Here is a 16,994-nt window from a genome sequence, read left to right as displayed (position 1 = left end):
GATTTTCCATGTTGATCAATGATTCTTCTGAGCCATACAGCATGACAGGCACATGATGTTGCTGCCAGAAATTCAACTCTTGTGGTAGAAGTAGTGACTATAGCTTATTTTTTAGAGACCAAGATATGGATCCTCATCCTAACATGAATACATACCTTGAGGTGTTTTTCTTGTCATCAGCATCACCTAGAGGTGTCAATATCATGGGGCCTTGAAGTTTTGGCCTCAGCCCATATAGTAATGGGGCTTAAAAATCCACAAGATTAAAAGGCCCACATTCATGCAAGCCCACAAATCAAAAGTCCCCAAGCCCCAAAATTTCTATAAACATTTTCTTTTAAATTTTTTTTTTAAAAAAAAAAAACTATTTTAATAGTTTTTTTTTAATTCAAAACAAATTATTTATACAAAATAGCTTATTACGATTTCATTTTAAAAAAACAACTTATTCAAAACAACTTATTTATGCAAAACAACATATTTATGCAAAACAACTTATTCAAAACAGCTTATTTATGCAAAAGCTTATTCGAAACAACTTATTTATACAAAATAGCTTATTTGTGCAAAACAGCTTATTCAAAACAGCTTATTTATACAAAACAGCTTATTTGTGCAAAACAGCTTATTCAAAACAGCTTATTTATACAAAACAGCTTATTCCGATTTCATTTTAAAAAACAACTTATTCAAAACAGCTTATTTATGCAAAACAACTTATTCGAAACAACTTATTTATACAAAACAGTTTATTTGTGCAAAACAGCTTATTCAAAACAACTTATTTATACAAAACAGCTTATTCCGATTTCATTTTAAAAAACAACTTATTCAAAACAACTTATTTATGCAAAACAACATATTTATGCAAAACAACTTATTCAAAACAGCTTATTTATGCAAAACAGCTTATTCGAAACAACTTATTTATACAAAATAGCTTATTTGTGCAAAACAGCTTATTCAAAACAACTTATTTATACAAAACATCTTATTTGTGCAAAACAGCTTATTCAAAACAGCTTATTTATGCAAAACAACATATTTATGCAAAACAACTTATTCAAAACCGCTTATTTATGCAAAACAGCTTATTCGAAACAACTTATTTATACAAAATAGCTTATTTGTGCAAACCAGCTTATTCAAATCAACTTATTTATACAAAACAGCTTATTTGTGCAAAAACAGCTTATTCAAAACAGCTTATTTATGCAAAACAACATATTTATGCAAAACAACTTATTCAAAACAGCTTAATTATGCAAAACAGCTTATTCGAAACAACTTATTTATACAAAATAGCTTATTTGTGCAAAACAGCTTAATCAAAACAACTTATTTATACAAACCAACTTATTTGTGCAAAACAGCTTATTCAAAACAGCTTATTTATGCAAAACAACATATTTATGCAAAACAGCTTATTTATGCAAAACAGCTTATTCGAAACAACTTATTTATACAAAATAGCTTATTTGTGCAAAACAGCTTATTCAAAACAATTTATTTATACAAAACAGCTTATTTGTGCAAAACAACTTATTCAAAACAGCTTATTTATGCAAAACAACATATTTGTGCAAAACAACTTATTCAAAACAGCTTATTTATGCAAAACAGCTTATTCGAAACAACTTGTTTATACAAAACAGCTTATTTGTGCAAAACAGCTTATTCGAAACAACTTATTTATACAAAAAAACTTATTCAAAACAGCTTATTTGTGCAAAACAGCTTATTTATGCAAAAACAACTTATTCGTAATAAGCTGTTTTGCATAAATAAGCTGTTTTGAATAAGTTGTTTTGCATAAATAGGATGTTTTGCACAAATAAGCTGTTTTGAATAAGCTGTTTTTGCATAAATAAGTTGTTTTTTTTAAAAAATAAGGTGTTTTGAATAAGTTGTTTTTTAAAATAAGATCGTAATAAGCTGTTTTGCATAAATAAGCTGTTTTGAATAAGTTGTTTTGCATAATTAGGATGTTTTGCACAAATAAGCTGTTTTGAATAAGCTGTTTTTGCATAAATAAGTTGTTTTTTTTAAAAATAAGGTGTTTTGAATAAGTTGTTTTTTAAAATAAGATCGTAATAAGCTGTTTTACATAAATAAGCTGTTTTGAATAAGCTGTTTTGCATAGATAAGTTGTTTCGAATAAGCGGTTTTAAAAAAAAGTGATCCTAATAAGCTGTTTTGCACAAATAAGTTATTTTGTATAAATAAGTTGTTTCGAATAAGCTGTTTTGCATAAATAAGTTGTTTTGAATAAGTTGTTTTGCATAAATATGTTGTTTTGCATAAATAAGTTGTTTTGAATAAGTTGTTTTTTAAAATGAAATCAGAATAAGTTGTTTTGTATAAATAAGTTGTTTTGAATAAGCTGTTTTGCACAAATAAGCTGTTTTGTATAAATAAGTTGTTTCGAATAAGCTGTTTTGCATAAATAAGTTGTTTTGAATAAGTTGTTTTTTAAAATGAAATCGGAATAAGCTGTTTTGTATAAATAAGCTGTTTTGAATAAGCTGTTTTGCACAAATAAGTTGTTTTGTATAAATAAGTTGTTTTGAATAAGCTGTATTGCACAAATAAGGTTTTTTGTATAAATAAGTTGTTTGGAATAAGTTGTTTTGCATAAATAAGCTGTTTTGAATAAGTTGTTTTGCATAAATATGTTGTTTTGCATAAATAAGTTGTTTTGAATAAGTTGTTTTTTAAAATGAAATCGGAATAAGCTGTTTTGTATAAATAAGTTGTTTTGAATAAGTTGTTTTGGACAAATAAGCTGTTTTGTATAAATAAGTTGTTTCGAATAAGCTGTTTTGCATAAATAAGCTGTTTTGAATAAGTTGTTTTGCATAAATATGTTGTTTTGCATAAATAAGCTGTTTTGAATAAGCGGTTTTTAAAAAGTCATTCTAATAAGTTGTTTTGCATAAATAAACTATTTCGAATAAGCTATTTTTCATAAATAAACTGGTAAGAAAAAAATTATAATATGGGGCTTTATTAGGCCCACAAATAAATAGATTTTATAGTGGGCTTGGCCCCAAATAATTCTTTTCAATTAGGGGGCTTTATTTTAGTGGGCTTGGTGGGGGCTTTTTTAAGTGGGCTTTGGAATTTGGGACTCTATTGACACCTCTAGCATCACCTGCATGGTTAGAATATGACCATCATTGCAATTGTGTGTTAGTGTTCTTGTATAGAATGCCAAGGCAACTTGAGTGACTTTTAAACACAGGAAATGAGAAAAGTGGTATATAGAAGACTAAAAATACACAATATATATGAGAAAGTAAGTTGAGAAAAGTATAGAGTATGAGAAATTAAAGGAAGGAAAGAGAAAATAGACTACGAAAATGAGAAAAGAGGAGAAAATCAAACAAGTTATAAAAACGGAAGATTGTAGAGATATTATTATGAGAAAATAGGACAAGGTGAAACGTCAATTTAAAAAAAAAAAAAAAGACTCCTTATAATGGAAGGAATTTGATAGTACTTGTAGAAAAAGTAGCCATTATTATGTTTTACATGTTGCTTTAGCAAGGGCTCGATACTCGGCCTCTAAGAATGATGTCGGCACAATTGATTAGTATTTCTTTCTCTTCCATGATCAGGGACTGACTAAAGCCTCAAAATAGAAAAAGATATGACATGTCTTATATTAGTAAGATACAATTACTTGCCTATTAGTTTCTATGGTAACTGCAAATTTTTCTGGTTTCATAACAATTTCTCCTGCGTTTAATGTCCTATAAAATCCACAATTTACTTGCAATCCAATTCTAGTCTCAAAATTATCAAAATCTGCCAACTGTAAAATCAATTTTTTTTTTTTTCTCTAAAAACTCTTGTGTACATCTTGAAGAGAGCTCGAGTTCTTGATAATTTGAGACCTAATATTTTTAAAAAATTTATTTTTGAATGACAAATATTAACATGTTAATTGTTAATATTTTTGAGACGTAATATTTAAATGTCTAACCAACACTATACCGATTTTAACAATCGTAATTCAATTAGCAATTCTAGTCGTTTTGACTTGTGGCATTTTAGGTTTGGTCACCCTTCTTTTAAAATCCTAAAACATGCATCTAATATTTTTCGTAAGTAAATTTGTTTTTGGGTATTGAAAGGAGCCTAAGCACATCATAAGTAAATTTTCATATCAATAATGTATGCGACTATAGTCAATCACCTTGCTAAGAATTTTTTTTGGTACCATTTCCATTTGGCAATTCTTGATTCTTCTACAACTAAACCTTTTGATATAATTTATGTTGACATTTAGGGACCACTTGCCATTAACCAATTATTCATGGTTATTCCTCTTTTTCTTATTGTTATAGATGACCACAGACATCACACTTGGTCCACACAAGTGACTTGGATATACCTTATGAATTCAAAATTTGAATCAAGACTGCTCTTGCAACACTTTGTTTCCTTAGTCAAAACTCAATATAACACCACAATTGAAATAATTAGATCATACAATAATGGGGTATGCCTCTCTAAGCATCATCCATCATACTTCCTACATATATAGAAGCTCCTCAGCAAAACTCAATAGTAGAAAGAAAATGCAAACGTATCAGGAATGTCACTTTTAGTATACTCTTTTGCTCACATTTTCCTAACTTATTATTTCTTGTACGTTTAGGGACTGAATTGATAATTTAATCAGATATTCAATTAATTACTCCACCGTTCTGCTATAGTCAATCTATTTGACAGTGATGTATGTAGTACTCACTTTGGTCTTAAATATAAGCAAAAAATTAAATGTATTTGATTTAAATTTGGACCAAATATATTTGACTTTTTGCTTATATTTAAGATCGAAAGAAATATTAAATAGATGACAAATTGAAAAATATAATTAGAATTTCCTTTAAAATTGAAAATAAATGTTATTTTAGACAAAATTTTGTATGAAAATACTTCATTTGTTCCTTTTCTTAATTGTCGTATTTATAGAAAACTTAAGTTTCTATTTATTTGTAACTTTTAAAGTTTTTTTTTTAGGGATTGTCACTTTTAAAGTCCAATACATCATTACTTGTTGTTTTGTCAATATTAATTTTAGTTATTAACTTAATACATAGAGATAAAATATTAAATGATAAAGACTATTAAAGAAAGAAAAAAAATATAATATGATCGTATAAAAAATAATAATACCATCTATCAAAAAAAAAAAGTAAGTGATTGGGCTCAAATCAAGTGATTTGATTCATGTGTAAAACAATTCCGATTTGATGCATAAAAACAAAATATGACAATTAAAAAGGAATCGACAAATAGTAAACCAATCATCAGATTCACTCCTCTGAGCACCACATTAATCGTCACATGGTTAAATGGACCCCACCTCCAGATGGATGTGTTAAGTTGAATATTGATGGAAGTTGTGGTTCTTCTGGTGACATTGGTTCTGGAGGTTTACTTCGTGATAACAAGGGAAGATGGATAGCTGGATTCTCTTCTAATGAGGGGCAAGGGGATGCGCTTTTTGCTGAGCTATTTGGGGTTTACCATGGTTTGATGTTGGCAATCAACAACTCTACTCAACGAGTTATTTGTGAAACAGATTCTTTAGAAGTCCTTCGTCTTCTTCAAGATTCAGATCACTCTCATATGCATGTATACGCCTCTTTGTTGGTGAAGATTTTTGGGCTAAAGGAGCATATTCGTGACATTTCTTTCCAACATGTGCTTCGAGAGGGCAATCATAGCGCAGATTTCTTGGCCAAGCTCGGGCGCTCTTTAAGATTAGGTGTGACTTTTTGGCATGCTCCCCCTTCGGAGTTGAAGTCGGTCTTGAGGCTTGATGCCCCAGGCTGAGCCCTGTTCTTAGGGTTTTTTTTTTCTCTTTTTTTTCTTTTTTCTTTGTCATTCTACCAAAAAAAGAAAGATTCATAGGAAAGAAAGAAAAGAAAATAATTCAAACTTGACGTTCATCATGAGAATTCACTTTTAGTCAAATTAATTAATCGATGTTAGGTATACCTGAGTGTACTAGTGTATAGTAGGAAGGAATCTATAGCTTTATGTTAATGTTAGGTATGAATAGTTACGGTGCCGGTGCAGCGCAGCTTAACTTAACTATTCGTTCAGCAATTTGTGTGCGGGCATTTACTTTTTTTGAATTTCTTCTACGGTATGAGTTGTGTCTTTTATTCTTCTTATTTTCACCCAAATGCATTCTATCATAAATGGTCTATTTAAGACAAATTCTACCGTAAAATTTGTAATTTTTGGTGTTGATCAGATATTTCTGCATACAATTGCAGAGACTACTATATCAATCTGATACATCTTGTATTTTGTAATTTGACATTTTATGATATATTTGATCTTTAAATTAATAGTTATGAGTTTATTTTTATTTTAAACAGTTATTTGTTGTTATTTAAAAATTATCATAACTAAATCTTCCTTAAAGAAAAAAATCATAACTAAATCTTATTTATCAAAAGTGGCAGCGAAATAAAATATTTTTTTAGAATTTTTTTACGGAATTTATTTTTTATTTTTTATTACTCATAGTAGTGAATATTATAATATTAAACTAAGAAATTTTCAGCACAATGTGTATCCAAGAAGACATTCCAAAGTTACAAAGATATAAAGTTGTCCAAATAAACCTGACAAAATAATTTTTGCTTATACATAAGAACATGTGGAGTACCTTCTTTTAGTTTTTTTTCTTTTCGTGACATAAACATATTTTAGTTTATATTTTGACAACCACTTTTTGACAACTTTTGGACAACTTTCTCTCTCATACTCACATGATGTTGTTATCCTCTCTCTTCCTTTTTCTCTCTCCATTGTTTTTGACCAATAAGAAGTGAGAAAAACAAGGTTGTCAACAAAGTTGTCATCAAATGGATGTCAAAATATCATTACTCTTTATATAAGAGTAATGATATTTTGACAACCATTTGATGACAACTTTTGTGACAACCTTACTTTCCTTTCTTCTCATTGGTCAAAAACAATAGAGAGAGAAAAAGGAAGAGAGAGGATAAGTACATCATGTGAGTATGAGAGAGAAAGTTGTACAAAAGTTGTCATAAAATGGTTGTACAAATATCATTTCTCTATCGTTTTTTTACATTAGATGAGGACTATTTTGAAATTTTTATACATTAAAAAACTATTGTGACTATTCATTATACATTCAATGACAAAAATGATTATTCTCCCGCCAATATTCTATTCAAAATGAGGTCAATATTTAACGATTAGAATAGACCAATATCAATTTTTTTGTGGTGGCCGGAGTTTAAATCCTGAACCTTGTATATATTATGCATTGTCCTATCAATGAGTTAAGCTAAAGAGAGACAAGAATAGACCGATATTAATTAAACAATGCATTTGTGCACATGCCAACCAACAATTTTTTAATTTCTACAAAACCCCACTTCTGCAGCCTAGCTAAAGTTGAAATTGCCATTAAAAGCATTAAATTTCTTCTCCGTATTACACTCTTTTTAAATCCTCCATTACTTGGTGGTACGTATCATCATCAAACATCACACATTAACATTGCTATATATTGGTGTGTTTATGCCCCTGTGAATTCTGTTCTGTAATCAACATATACTACTGTTTTAGTCTCTAACAATTCCCAAAGTTTTCGTTGGTTTAAGATATTCCGGCGTTACCCTCTTACTCCGTGGATCTTCTCATAAGGTAGTATATATATTCTCGTATTTACTTCTACAAATTTTGTGTATATGTACGTTTTTGATGATGGTGTTTCCTCGTATGCTAATCAAATCAAATACATTAATAATAGTTGAAGAAAAGTATATAGTGTTGACTTGTTTATCTTTTTGTGCATTAATTTATTCTAAGGTTCAAATTGATGATCCCTTAATATTAAAAAATATCACTTTGATTCTTTAAATTTATTCAAATAGGAATTACTCATAATATTATATGTTGTGATATCTATTTTAGTCTTTTTTTCTCACTCACATTTGATGGACTACATAATTATACTGTACTTACATGTTACAAAAACTAATTCTTGTAGGGACTAAAACATAACAACATGAACCAAAAACAAAATGCGATATATTCACAAGAAAAACATTAAAAATATAAAAAAATGTTTACAGTGGCTAAAAGCAAATAGATAGTATATATTTTTTTAAAACACGCATTATTTAATTTTTATTTTTCCATTTTGGAGTGTGTCTAAATCATATGTTCAATTGGGTATCCACATAAGAATGGTACCCTCTAGGCACAATTTGTGTAACATTTGAATTCAAAAGAAAATATGATATGTCATTGATTCATTGGATAAGGGGTACATAACCGACCAAACTACATAGACACCATTGTATTCACTTTTTTTTTTTTTTTTCTTTTTTCATTTTATAATTAGATCCACATTTTTAGATTAACAATTATTTTGCTTGAAAAATAAGGGTTAACTTGACATCTACACATAATGAGCAAAAGAAAGAGTCGAGGGTTGGAATTGAGGCATCCATCACCAGAGGAATCGAAATCATCATCAGTTGATCGCTTGCCGGGGTTGGTGTCACCATGTTCATCCTCATCTTCAGTATCATATTCATCGAAGATGATTGCTCATGATCAAGGAGCCTCGACGGAGACAAAAGAAGATAATGTAGCGCAGTATGCAAACGCAGTTACAAAGGAGATGGTTCTTGTTGGTTGTCCTAAATGTTACATGTATGTTATGTCATCAGAAGATGAACCAAAGTGTCCCAAGTGTAATACTACTGTTATTCTTGATCTTTTCAGAGAGGAAGATTAATACCGATCCACAATTAAGATAAGAACGAGGAGAATCATAAAAATGAAGTAATGAACACTGTTGTGTGTTAATTAGTATGGTTGAAAATGCATGTAAGGTGTTATACACTTTTTTTTTTGGGCGGGTGTGTTTGGTGTTACTCTGTTTTTATCAGAAGTTCAAATAATGATGCATCTTGAGAATGAATTTACGGGAGATGCATGGTCGTGTAATATTCATTCAATACTACGTCTTTTATTTTATTTTTAAATATTGATAGAAAGTATCAAATTTTAATAATATTGTGTTAAATCTTACCTATTAAATTTTTTGAAATACTTAGTTGTATCTAAAGGTTATTTGTGGGAGGTCTTAAAAATTATAGTTGGGTCTAACACAATTCTATAAAATCGGTCTGTGAGGCAGAGATTTCCCCCCACCTATAAGAACATTGTTACCATTTCTCAACCGTTTGAAACTCTTTAACACACGCATCACAACTAGGACTATACATCTGGAGCATGAATATAAATAGTGGATGGTCCGATAGCAAAAATCTGGTTGTATGTGGCCTAATGAATCTTGAAAGAGGTTCTAATACCATTATAGAAATCGTAATTGAGTCTAACAAAACCTCGCAAAACCAATGTGGAAAGAATTCTGCTCTTTACCCAAACTGTTTCGCTCATACCCAAAGTAAATGTCCAAAATACCCCTATGCATGTTAACTCACGCTAGTGTTAAATTTACGCATGTTAACTCACGCTGCATGACTTAAGTTACGCGGCGTGACTTAAGTTACGCAAAAAAAAAAAAATACACTGAAACCCAACGTGAGTTAACTCACGCTAGTTATAAGTTTGCAAAAATCACATTGAATCCCAACGTGAGTTAACTCACGTTGGTTTCTTTCATTGCTACTAGTACATCCATTCATGGTAGTGGTAGTAGTAGTACATTCATTCATGGTAGGGACCGCATGATTGAAATCATTTGATAAAATCATGTCATGGTTAGTGGTAGAGCTGTCAAAACGGGCGGCCCGACCCGTTTAGGCCCGGCCCGATCGGGCAACGGGCTTTTTAGGGCCGGGCTAAAAAGCCCGGTTTAAATATGGGCTGGAATAATCGAGCCCGAGCCCGGCTCTATACGGGCTCCCGGGTTAACGGGCCGGCCCGGCCCGCAAGTATCTAGTTTTTATTTTTATTTTTTCATTTTTTAAGAACATTAGAGGTATACCATTTTAATCCATCTAAGAATTAAATACCATATTTTTTGATCACCACGAAGCTATATCTTGCTACCAAAAAGACAAATCTAACAGAAAATGTAAATTTTATGTATGAATCTATGAGCTAGATGAGCTAATGCATAAACTCTTCATCTTCAGTTGTGGGAGGAAAGTCATGAAGATTATATCAAACTGAATTTATAATGTAAATGCATTTGACAATGCAGTAGTTAAATTCATTAAAAAAATTCAATGATAGAGAATATCCTAAAGTTGTATAAGTGTTCTGTTCCTAACCTGATACTACAATAGGAATATGTATCTATAAAAGAAAAAACGAAATAACAAATAAGTAGAAATGCATTATCAACAACTAAGTGGGGAAGTAGAAATACAATATCATGTTAGATAAATTATATCAGAATGATACTCAAACTTAGCTCATTCAGATTAAATACGAGATAAATGAACACCTAAACAGAGATAAAAAAAGACCACAGATTGATACTCAAACTTAGTGCATTATAGATAAGAAACAAAGCATCAAAGCAGAAATATTCAAACATATACTAGTAGTACCTAACCAAGCCACACAAAGACAAAAAAAAATGTATTTTTTGGCGGGCTGGCGGGCCGCCCGGAGCCCGAACGGGCCGGCCCTAACGGGCTACGGGCTTTTTCGGGCCGGGCTAAAAAAGCCCTGAAAAAATTCGGGCTGCAATTATTCGGCCCATGCCCTACATTTTATTCGGGCTTTCGGGCCGGCCCGTACGGCCCGGCCCATTTTGACAGCTCTAGTTAGTGGGCAACAGATGTCATGGGTAGTGGGCAACAGCAAGATATACTCCTATTCGGCCATACACTTTCATTGGTAGTAGTTTGTCATAACAATATATACTACTATTCGGCCATACACTTTATCAAAATCCATTTAAGATATTAACATATATAAGATAAGATGTAAACCTTCCCCTCTAGCACAGCCAGAAGACAGTGATTGCAAGACTGAATCATGTAAGAAAATTAAGGGATTCAAATTGTTAATCTAATTGTGCCGCTTAATGCAATATCACTGTCTTATATTTGTTGCCCACTAGCCATGAAAACCAACGTGAGTTAACTCACGTTGGGATTTCAATGTGATTTTTGCAGACTTATAACTAGCGTGAGTTAACTCACATTGGGTTTTAGTGTATTTTTTTTTTTGCGTAACTTAAGTCACGCAGCGTGAATTAACTTACGCAAATTTAACACTAGCGCAAGTTAACTTATGTTGCGTGAGTTAACATGCGTAGGGGTATTTTTGACATTTACTTTGGGAATGAGCGAAACAGTTTGGGTAAAGAGCAGAATTCATGTGGAAAACATACTAACTGGTTTGCTGGGTGATGGGTTATAATGAGTGGGTCGGTTGGGTTAAATTGAATGGGTGGGTAGTATATAAAGAAATTTGCTGCATAAAACCCCATTTTATCAAAACCTTCATCTCTCTAAAATATAACAAGCTCCTTCTTCTCTCTTCAACAAGTTCTGGAAACAGAAGATGATCTTCATCTTCTCCGATGAAACTCACCACTGGATCCAAAGTCTCAAAAAGAAACGGTTTTTACTCATTTTTCCCTTCCCACAAATAAAATTGAGAGAGGTCCAAAAGTAAAAGTTGGAAGATGGTCGATATGGTCGATATACCTCTTTTTAGAAGGATACTTGGTTAGGGGTTCCACTTTGGTGCCATTAATGGTACCAATGGCACCATCCAATTCCATCTCCACCACACACACACACATCCCCACGCGGACCCACACACATCAACGGCCAGGATCTCTGCTATGGCACCAATGGCACCATTTCTAAGTCACTGAAGTATTTCCCCTTGGTTAGGGAACGTACCTTTTTGTGCTCAAAGCCAATGAACAATTTTTTAATTTTTACAAAGCCCCGCTTTTGCAGCCTAGCTAAAGTCAAAATTGCCATTAAAGGCAATCAATTTTCTTCTCCGTATTGCACGCACTCTTTAAATCTTACATTATGATAAACTATCTGTGATCTTTTCATAAGGTATATATATATATATATTCACGTATTTACTTCTACAGATTTTGTGTACATTTAGGTTTTTTTATATAATGTTGTTTCCTCATATGTTAATCAAATCAAATTGATAAATTCATGTTACATGTTAGCAAAACCGGTAAAAACAGCCTTGTTGGACCACTAGTTTGTATTTTAAGAGGGAAGATATTTAGACAACCAATTGTCAACCTTTTTTTTCCTCTCTTCTTATTGGAAAATAACAATGGAGAGAGAAAAATGGAGAGAGAATAAAAATACAATGAAAGTATGAGAGAGTTGTTACAAAAGTTGTTTAAAAATAGTTGTTCAAATATAATTTATTATTTTAAATTAGAAATTAAAATGCTTCGGGAAAGTTTTCTTCTTCACTATGCTCTAAGGTTTATAATTTCTTTTCATCTTCTTCAAATCCTAGTATTTTTTAAAATCCATCATTCCGTCACATAAACTGACTTTTTGTTTTTGAAAATGTCAAATAAACTGACTTAGAAAGATGTTGTGACATCTCATATGACTTTCACTTTAAACCTATAGTTAAAATGCATAGCGAGACCCTTTATTGTTCCCTAAATTATAAGGTTTATAAAACTATTTCATCATCCCCAAGTCATAATTTTTTAAAACCCTTCATCTTTTCGAAATCCTAAGATTTATATAATCCTTTTTCTTCCCTAAATTAGGGACATCACATTTGCCCATAAACAGCTGTTTGTATATGCCACTGTGGTAATGTAGAACTCTTGCATTTGAAGATAAATATCATCCTTTGTTTTACAAAATTGATGAAGCAAGAAAGAATAAAGATGAAAGGCTTGAACGAGACCAAGGACAAGCATTAGTATTTGTTACTCTTAATTTGGCACTCCCATGTTATGATCATGGATTAGATGTTATGAAGTAATGTTTCCTTCTATAAATTTTTTTAACATATTCTCGGTCTACAGTCATTATGTTAGAGTTACAAATGGAGTTGGGGTGAGTTGGTTTAAAGTTTTGAACGAAAATGAACAATATGTGTTAATAAAATAAAATTAAACGACCAAATTGACAATTTTTGAAGTTGAGGACCAAGTTAAACTTCTATTTAGAAAAAAAGAATACTTTTTGAAAAAAAAGTTATTTGACACAAAATTACTAAGCCTTTTTTTCCTTCATGAAATGGGTACTGACTCAACTGATTAGTTATTGTACCTCCGGTCACTATTATAAACAAAATTTAATATTGTAGGTTCATTCAATAAATGATGTATGTGGTATATATTAAAGATCACATACATCATTTATTAAATAAATTTAAAATGTCAATTTTTGTTTATAATAGTAATCAGAAGGTGTATAGTAATGCATCGCACTTTTATTTTTTTGGAAGGTACAAATACATCTCTTACTCTTAGAGAACTAATTTTATCTCAGACTAGCATGCACACTCATTAAGGTGCTCATCTATTCCTTGTCTCAATAAAAATAATAAAATTTATGTGACTATTAAAAAAATTATTTATTTGGATAGAAATTGATAAATGTTTATATAAAATATGTTATGTAAGGATAAAGTTAGAAGAAAAAATTATACACTAAAATTTGGTCCATGGAATGTGCTATTTTTATTTTTTATTCCCTATAAATTTTTATTATTATTGTAGTTCTTCTAAATATACTCCATTTTTCTTTTTTTTTTCTTGTTATTTTGTATTAGTCTTTGCAAAATTTATTCAAATAATAATTGGTCTCATTAATATGTTTTAATATTTTTTTTTGAAGGAAATTTGTTTTAATATTTAGTTATATCTTTTTTTCCCTGCTCATATTTTAGAGACTAAAATTATACTTGTAGTATACTCTACATATTCCACTGACGAATTTTAATATAGTTAAATTTTGTTAGGACTAAAATAAAACAAAACAAGGACTAAAAAAGTAGAAAAACAAAACAACATGAATAAAAAAATCATATATTTACAAGGATAAAAAGTATTTTCGTAAGGACTAGAAGAGCATTAAAACATTTTTAAATTGAGTCTAATTAAATAATATATTTTTTGAATAGTTAAATAATCTGATATACATCTTATTTAATTATTCAAAAAGTATATATTATTTAATTATTGTTTGTCTTCTTTTTCCTTTTTAGTGTATGTCAAAATGGTGTATTATTTAATTATTTAAAAAATACATTTGATTTAATTATTATTATTATTATTGCTTTTTCCTTTTTCGTAGTGTATGTCAAAATGATGTATTATTTAATTATTTAAAAAATACATTTGATTTAATTATTATTATTACTGCTTTTTCCTTTTTCTTTTATGTCTAAATGATATGTTCAAATGTGTATCCACGCAAGAATTACGTGTATGAATTTTTACAATATTAATAAATATTACTTAATTATGGTAAAAAAAAATATTACTTAATTTATCTTTCTAGAAAAGAAAAATATTTTCTTATAATTAGATCCACAATTTAGAGTAAAAACTACGTTGCTTGAAAGTTAAGGATAACTTGACATCTATCATAATGAGCAATACAAAGAGTCTAGAGTTGCAATTGAGGCCTCCATCCCCCAAAGAAGTTAGATCATCAGCTGATCAGTTGCCGGAGTTGGTGTCATCGAGTACTGTTGATGATCAAGAAATTTCAACAAAAGAAGATAATCAGGAGCATGGAGAAGTAATTACAAAGAAGATGGTGCTTGTTGGTTGTCAGAAATGTTACATGTATGTTCTTTCATCAGAGATTGAGCCAAAGTGTCCCCAGTGCAACACCAAAGTGCTTCTTAATCTTTTCAAATAGGATGATTAAGATTGACTAATGAGATAGATAAAAATAAGCAAAATCAGAAAAATTATGGTTGTTTTGTGTTAGTTTAATCGTCGAATGCATGTAAAATGTTTCTCTATTTTTAATCGAATAATGGAATAAATAATTATTCATATTGAGAGTGAATGAAATAAAATGTCCAAGATATAGTTTTTTAAACTTTAGGGGTGTGTTTATTTAAGGTTTTGAAAAATAACATTATGATATGTTTTATATTTTTTTAGAACAAGATGTTTTGACTTGTGGGATGCACGAATCTATTAAAAACGGGGAATTAGTCACTTTAGTCCCTAAATAGGAAAGGAGTAGCCACTTTAATCCCTGAATGCAGAGAAATTGCAAAACAGTCCCTGAGTGTAGACTCTGTTGGTCAATTTCAGGGACTAAAGTGACTAACGGAGTCTACATTCAGGGATTAAATTGATTAACAGAGTCTGCACTCAAGGACTAAATTGACTAACAGAGTCTACATTCAGGGACTATTTTGCAATTTATCAGCCATCAGGGACTAAAGTGACGACTCTTTTCCTATTCAAGGACTAAAGTGACTAATTCCCCGTTAAAAAACACAACAAAACTTGATAGAGATACAGTATTGAAATCCAAATAACTCTCATATGCCCTTTCGGCTATGTTTGAATTTGAGATGTGTGGTAGAATGAAATGACATAAAATAAGGCTCTTCCACTATTCAAACACTCATACTTCCCACGTCTTTCTTCCTCACTTCTTCTTTTGTGTGACTGGTCATTTATTCACAAGGCTTATCATCATTTTTCTTCTTCATTATGTCATTTTTTGTGGATTTCGTGTAACCCTATTTTATTTACTCATGACTTTTTTTAAAAAAAAATTGCATTGCTTTGTTCACTGATGAGTTTTGTTTATCAAATAGAAAAAATATTGAAAAATTGAGTAATTTATTTTCGGTGAGCCGTTTATTTATTTTTTCTCATTTTGTGAACAACATTGCAAGTTTGGAACTAAAAGAAGTTATATAAAAACAATCAGTCAATTTAAATACTGAAAAATGATATTGAAACGTATATGATTGTGAAATAATATTTGGAACTGAATGTGATTGTGAGCCATTTATTTTTGTGAACAATATCATTTTGTTTATCAAATAAATGTAGGATTATTAATTTGTGTTTCCTGTGATTGCATTTGTGAGTATAGTTTAGAGCAACATATGAACTTATCATTAGATTAGAGTGTCACACGTACAAGAATTTTAATAATAATATGTTTTACATGATTTATTTAGATAAGGGTAGAAATGGAAAAAAAATATTGCAACTCATTTTATTCCATTTATTTTCCAAACAATGGAGTGGAAACTTTGTTCTATTACATTATAAAATACTCAAACAATGGAATGGAATCAATATATGTTATATTCCATTTCGCTCATTTATATTCCGCTTATTCCCATCAATTCAAAAAGAGCCTTAAGAATATTTGCATCTTACCAAAAATTTAACTTTAGCTAAAAAGGATATTAAAATATATGTTATTGAAGGTTTTTTTTGCTTCCTTTGACAAAAACAAGAAAAATTAAGTAGAACTGCAACTTACATGAAAATTCATTTCTATAAACATATAGATAATGTAAGAACCATGATGTAAGATTTTTTCCAATCATACTTCTTGGTACAATCAGAGTATGCTTGTCATCAATAGGTTTGCTATCTAAAATCTTCCACTCTTAGTCTTTCTTTCAACATGACATGTTAAGCATATCACTTACATGGATAAACCAATTTGGGATAATACATGATACAATATTCACAATCATGTGAAATAAGACATCTAGACGTACTTGAGGAAAATTAGTGAAAAAGTACATGTAATTCAAACAATAAGAAATTAGGTTAGAATACTTAATCTTTCTTCTTAATTGGTTTCAAAGACATGGTCATGTTTTAATAAAGGCAAGTATTATTTAGTAACCATAATATTGAAAATAAAATCACTATAATATAGAAAGTTAAAGAAGAATATGCCACAATAGTATATTTCAAGTAGTTGTTAAGATGTTTTTAGTATATATCACAATTGTGTTGCAATTGTACTTCC

The 16,994-nt window shown here is 30.2% G+C and overlaps 1 long non-coding RNA gene across 1 annotated transcript; it reads left to right on the top strand.

The window, feature by feature from the left end:
• Window positions 1–7,461: 7,461 nt before the first annotated feature.
• On the top strand, window positions 7,462–9,007 carry LOC146950252 (uncharacterized). The gene is made up of 2 exons (XR_015025467.1): window positions 7,462–7,710; window positions 8,457–9,007. It is a non-coding gene; the product is annotated as an uncharacterized LOC146950252 (long non-coding RNA).
• The last annotated feature ends 7,987 nt before the right edge of the window (window positions 9,008–16,994 follow it).

The sequence above is a fragment of the Medicago sativa genome, chromosome 2 (assembly GCF_051527215.1).
Source record: "Medicago sativa cultivar Bolivia chromosome 2, Bolivia_mono, whole genome shotgun sequence".
In the NCBI taxonomy this organism is placed as follows: domain Eukaryota; kingdom Viridiplantae; phylum Streptophyta; class Magnoliopsida; order Fabales; family Fabaceae; genus Medicago; species Medicago sativa.
This window is presented reverse-complemented; position numbering and strand designations above follow the sequence as displayed.